A 6,663-nucleotide genomic window follows, 5' to 3' on the forward strand; every position below is an offset into this window, starting at 1 on the left:
TTTAGCCAAATCAATCCATAACCAAGGAGTGTATTTGTTCCATTGGAGAGCAGCCAGGGGCTGCCATTGGTCTTTCTGCACCTGAAGAAGGGCAAACACAAGCATATGAGGTAAAAGTCTTGTCTCCCTGTTTGACAATGATGTGTGTGCATGTGTCTATATCAATTGTGACTCCACAATCTTCTATCAGTTTATTTTATGTATTCTTATAAGACCCCAAATCAGAACTATGAAGAGCTGCCAAATGGTAAAACATTATTGGCAAATTAGAAGTTTTCCTTAGAAACCCCTGAAACATCTAATTACCAAATCTATTGCATAAGGCAGAAAAATACTTAAATTTAGGAAACATAAATTATTACATTAAAGCAGAATGGTGAGTTTAACAATACTTAAGCAAGTAATTGTCCGGGTCTTTAAAAGATAAAATTTTATTACACGGATGTGAGAGTAAGTTTTGTTATTAAAAGAATGAAGCTGACTCTCCTGACCAACAATTAATCTGCAACAAATACTAAGTTTTGGGAACGATTATATATTTAAGCTATATTTCTTACCATAGTTCACCACATAAATTGTTTCCAATCTATAAGCCCATTTCAAATAAAATCCATCATGCTAGGCACTTTACATCTTTTTCTATTTATTGCCTCATTTCTCATCAGAAACCTTTTAGCTTTAATATTATTCCCTGGCACAGTATCTCATTAGAGTGGCAAAGATAAAGTTCTTTTTGAGATAAAGTAATTAGAGTGATTGTGAGCAAAAATCAGCCAAACTTCTGGGAGGCAATAATTCTCTCATTTCTGCTTCTACTGAAGTCTAACACTCTAAGTAAAGGCAAAAAGATGTTGAATAGGGGCAGTCTTGGTTTAGAAGAGATAGCACCTTGGGATTAGCAGTTTGTCCCCTTTGTGAGGAAATGGGCTTTGCTTTTCATGTGAAATCTCATGTACTGTAAAAAAAAAAAAAAAAAAAGATTGTGAGATGAACCAATTTGGCACAGGGGTATAAAGGAAAGAGCACTGCCCAGAAACTTTAGGTTTCAGTCAGTCTTACTTCTGTGTAAGGCAACTGAAAGCCTCAGTTTCCATTTTTTGTAAAATGTGAAACTTTTGTTGGTGAAGCTCCCCCTAAAAGGGTTATGTTTATACATTATGATTATACAAGAATCTTTGATAGACGTAACCACAGTAATAACTGTGTGCAAGTGAAGGGGAAGGAAACAAGCATTTATTATGCACCTATTACATGTCAGATGCTGTAATAAGTATCTTACAAAAATCCCATTTGATCCTCACAAGAACCCTCAGAGGTAGGTGCTGTTATTATCTACATCTGAGGAAACAGAGGCAAATAAAGGTTAAATGACTTGCCTGGGGTCACACAGCTGTTAATTCTCTGAGGCCATTTTGGAACTCAGTTCTTCCTGACTCCAGATCCAGAGCTCTATCCATTATACCACCTAGCCTATTAGCCACCTAATAAGGATCTTATTAGAAATATAGAACAAAGCATAAAAGAGACATGTGTATGCCAAAGGTGTTGGATACCATGAGTACCACTACTACAGGAAGAGGTCCAGTATCCATAAATGGATGGTGGAGGCTTCCAGTTAATCAAGTTTGCAGATGACATTACGTTAACTGTGTTAAAATATCATAGGTCCACTTCAGTGTGATTCATGAATGCATAAGAGTTTGGGCACATAATCAGGGCAGGAAAAAAACACATGAATCAAGAAGTGTTTTCATCTAGATGGTGAATGACATGTAGTAGAATGAACAATTGCATGAGTTAGCATGTTAGTCAATCTATTTTGAATAAGCAGTAGAGATAAGCAGTGAGCTGAGCATGGAATTAAAGAGGAAGGAGACAGCAGGCTGGATTTAATAGTTTTCCAAAGGATTACGAGCTGCTCCCAAGCATAAAAACCCATCTTTTTAATAAGAGTATTCTCCCAGTGATGTTATATGGCTGTAAAACAGAGACTACTACTTCCAGAGAATTTTGTGGTGCATTTGGTAATGAGAGAATGTTAAAAGGCCTAGAGAAAATTCCTCAATATATGAAGATATGTAAATCTTGTATGGAGGATTTATAAAAGGATATGGATAGCATTGTGCAGAAAGAAAAAAAAAGGGTGAGTTGCAAATTTCATTGGTCAAGAGCATCTGCATTAATGAGGTCACAAATCCACTGAAGTATGGAAGTAAATAATATCTGTTTCACCAAGTTGCCAGGCAAATCAAATTAAATAACATGCATGTACGAGGGTGGCCCTTTTGGATATGGACAATTTTGATGGTGGAAAGAGGTAAAAACAAGGATACTTGTGAGAAAGTTGTGAAAAGCAGTCCCTCAAAGAAAAGGTAGTTTATTCAAGATAAATAGGATCCAACAGTAGTTTCCCAGAATCTGATTTGTATATGAATGGCTTGAGGAACTAGAAGACAAGAGTTAGAAAACTCAATCCTAGAACTGTTTGGTGTCTGTGGAACACAAATGTATGAGTGGCTTGAGTGGAGCACCCAGTGGAGAAGCAGCCCAAACTGTCAGTGAATTTCCTAATGGAAGCAAAGGATATGGAGGCCCCCCAGTGCACATATGAGGTGCCCCTGGGACATTATTCCTAGGAATAGTGGAAAGTGGTTAATAATAAACTGATTTGGAAAACCCAGCCCTAAAAGAAGCTATTGTCATTCATTCATAGAAAAAGATACTTTTTGCCATTATTTGCAAGCCTTGTGTTTCTATTTTGGTTTTCCAAATTGATCAGTTCCAATGAGTCAACAATCGTCCCTTACCTAGCTCCCCTTTCTGACCCTGCATTGGTATACTGTATACTAGATCATTAAACTTTCATATCTTACCTTGAATTATTTATTTTTGTCTTTCTTTACCTCACAGACCACAAATAAGCTCCCTGAAGGTAGGAACGATGTCTTATTTAGCTCTGTAACCCTCTGTAGTACTTACCATGATGCTTTACATAGAATAGATACTGAACATTTATTGGTTGAATGAATGAATAATGAATGGAAGACAGACTGTTGAAAGCATCAGGGCAGCCTATGGTTGTTAATGAAACAGAGCTATGTTCTGCTAATAAAGAAATTGAAATCCCCACCTTCACCTCAATTAGCATCATGCTCTAACAAAGTTAAGCAGCCTAGATGAACACATGAAATTCTTCAAACAACCACATACAGCAGTAAGCAGAAGATAAATCAGCCATGAGGGAAGTCTTAGAAACTTTGGAGTAAGGGTCCTGTCTAAACATTCCTCTAATATTTTCCTTACTTATGACATTTTCTGAATCAAGTAAACGCATCACATATTCCCATTCCTATACATTCCTCTTACTTTGAGATGAATAAGGACAGTAGAAATAAGCTGGCTGAAATTCTCACACAGTTAAGCAAAAAACAGGGAAACAAAAAATTTATAAGCTTCATAATGTTTGCATGATTTACGTAAGTCTTTTTTGTTGACTTAACTTAGGGTATGCTGCTGTTTTTCCAAAAATATATTTCTATTTCCTTTTTTGTTGAAAGTTTGTAGTGAGGGGAAATAACTACTTATAGAAATTTCTAAAAGTGAATAATATTGCTCCTCCCCAAACATTGCCATTTCTCCCTCCCTCCTAAGATCTGAATAATGCAAAACAAAATGAGTCAAAATGAGGAAAGCAGTATTCACACATTCTCGGAGTTCTGGTGCCTTATTATAATCATAGAATTTATAGCTAGAAGGAACCTCAGAAAATTTCTACTCTAGTTCTTTATTTACAGATAAAGAGATTAAGAGCACTGAAAATAAAAATTATTTGCCCAAGGTAATATCAATAATAAATAGAAGAAGCATGATCTGAACTCTGGTACAAATACAGCTTTTTTTCCACAATGCCACAATGCTCACTTTCACATATGAAAAAACTGTTGTACAATGCTACAATGTTTAAGGTCACCATAAAGGAAGGTATGATGGTCTGTTTTTTGTTTTTTGAAATTTCCCTTTTGCAACAATATTAAAACCTTCTCTGCAATTTTAAATGTGTTCATTCTCATGATATCCACAATGTACCATACATATAATAGTTTTATATATATGGTACAAATATATATATTTTATATATATGGTATAAATATATATATTTATATAATATAAATATATATGTTTATATAATATACATATACATACAACATTATTACATCCCATGATGATGTTATATAATAAAATTTTTATTATTATTTTTATTATTATTATTATATATAATTATAAATATAATTATTTTATTTTTATTTTATTATTTTATTATTGTTATCTTCATTGGAGAGGAGAGGGAAATGTCCTTTTGCATAACTGATGTCCTTTTTGGATTACCTTTTTTAGAAGTCTGTATATGAACTTTGCTGTTTACTACTTTGCATTATCTAGCACAGATTTTGGTCAGAAAGGTACACTTTCAGAATGCTGAATTATAAAAAGAAGACAGAGCCTCAGAGGTTGCTCTGGACTAGACCTGAGTTACATCAGTCTCTCAGTAGCATTGGTTCAATTGTGGAACAAATTGACTCATGAGTCATTCAACTGTTTTAAAAAAAATATTTATTTAGTCATAGCAGTAGAATAATAATCAACAAAGATAGGGCTTGAGGATAGATACCTCAAGTTGATTCAGCTAAACAAAGCTCTCTTGCCTATGTCAACCATATTTATATAACAGCCAAGTTTGTGAGAGCACCTCTAGACACTTGAGTTCCTTATGGCTGCATTGTACACAAGTAATTAGGATGATGTCAACAGATTGATCTTATCCCTCTGAGCCAACTAAGTCTTCAGAAATGTCTTAATATCTTTTAAGGAAAACTAGCTTCACCTGCATGAGGGATAAATATTATTCCACCCACAAATGAGATGTGGAGTGAAAAGAGGATAGGTTGAAACAGATGGGTAAGTCATGAAGTCAAGAAGACAAGTCAATAAACATGAATTAAGGTTCTACTATGTACCAGGCTTTGTGCTAAGCGCTAGAGATACAAAGAAAGGCAAGAACAGTGTCTCCACCCCACGAATTCATATTTTAATGGGGGAGACAATACGTAGATAGTTATGTACATTCAAGATATATACAGGGAAATTGGTGGTAATATCAGAAGGCAATATTGTTAATGGAACCAAAAAAGGTATCTTTTTAGAAAGTGAATTTGAGTTGAGTGTTGGAGAAATCCAGGCAAGCCAGGACACAGAGATTAAGATGAGGAGAGCATTCTAGGCATGGCAGACAGGTAATGAAAAAGCACAGTCAGGAAAAAAATGGAAACCATGTCCTAAACTCAAACTAAACTATATGCTAGTTCAGGGCCGAGTTTATACAGTTCAGTGAAGAGTACACACAATCTTCTGGAAACCATAGTCCAAAAAGAAAATAGGGTAGGTGATTCAGAAATACCCTCCTTTCTCTCTCTCCCTCTCTGCCTCTGTCTCTCTCTCTCTGTTTCTCTCTCTCTCTGTTTCTTCCTCTCTACATACATACACACACACACATGTAAGTATACACATATATGCATGTATACATATACATGTGTATATACATGTGTATATATACATATATGATCCGATAATAATATTAATAACTGGCACTTTGCCATTTCTTATGTACCAATGATATTCAACATAAATTTATTTTTGTCAGAGTTAACTGTCACATAAACATGATTGATTCCCTTTTGGCCCATTGAAGTATTTTAAAATGATCTTTTAAATATAGAAAAAAATACACAACTAAAAAAAATCTATCACCAAAAGCCACTGAAATTCATAAAGCATTTCTATGCAGCACAGTGAATAGAACATTGGGCCTGTAGTCAAAAAGATCTGAGTTCAAATTCAACCTCAAACACTTACTAGCTGTGCGACCATGGGCAATTAATTTAACTCTGTTTGCTTGCTCAATTATAAAATAGGTATTATAATTAATAGTTGTTATTAGGATCAAATTAGATCATATCGGTAAAGTGCTTTGCCTTCCTTAAAGTGCTATAGAGAACATTATGAAATGCAAAATGGATAATTTTGATTACATTAAATTGAAAAGTTTTTGCACAAACAAAACCAATGCAAGCAAGATTAGAAGGAAAGTAGAAAATTGAGAATTTTTACAACCAGTGTCTCTGATAAGGTCCTCATTTCTAAAATATATAGAGAAGTTAGTCAAATTTATAAGAATACAAGTCATTCCCCAATTGATAAATGGTCAAAATATAAGAACAGGCAGTTCTCAGATGAAGAAATTAAAGTCATCTATAGTCATATGAAAAAATGTACTAAATCACTATTGATTAGAGAAATCCAAATCAAAACAACTCTGAGGTACCACATCACACCTATCAGACTGGCCAACATGACAAAACAGGAAAATGATAAATGCTGGAGAAGATGTGGAAAAATTGGAACACTAATGCATTGTTGGAGGAGCTGTGAACGTTGCACACAGTAACAGCCACATTGTGCGAGGACTAATATTGATAGACTTAACCCTTCTCAGCAATACAAAGATCTAAGACTTCTCCAAAGGTCTCATGATGGAAAATGCTAACCACATCCAAAGGATTTTGGAATTTGAATGCAGATCGAAGCATACTATTTGCTATTTTTTTT

General features: G+C 34.5%; 1 protein-coding gene across 1 annotated transcript in view; it reads right to left on the reverse strand.

Annotated features, from left to right (window-relative positions):
- Positions 1–6,663, reverse strand: part of LOC114031408 (E3 ubiquitin-protein ligase parkin-like) — a 1,837,436-nt gene that overhangs the window by 1,179,656 nt on the left and 651,117 nt on the right. The window lies entirely within an intron of this gene.

The sequence above is a fragment of the Vombatus ursinus genome, unplaced genomic scaffold (genome assembly GCF_900497805.2).
Source record: "Vombatus ursinus unplaced genomic scaffold, bare-nosed wombat genome assembly UNPS02015175.1, whole genome shotgun sequence".
In the NCBI taxonomy this organism is placed as follows: Eukaryota; Metazoa; Chordata; class Mammalia; order Diprotodontia; family Vombatidae; genus Vombatus; species Vombatus ursinus.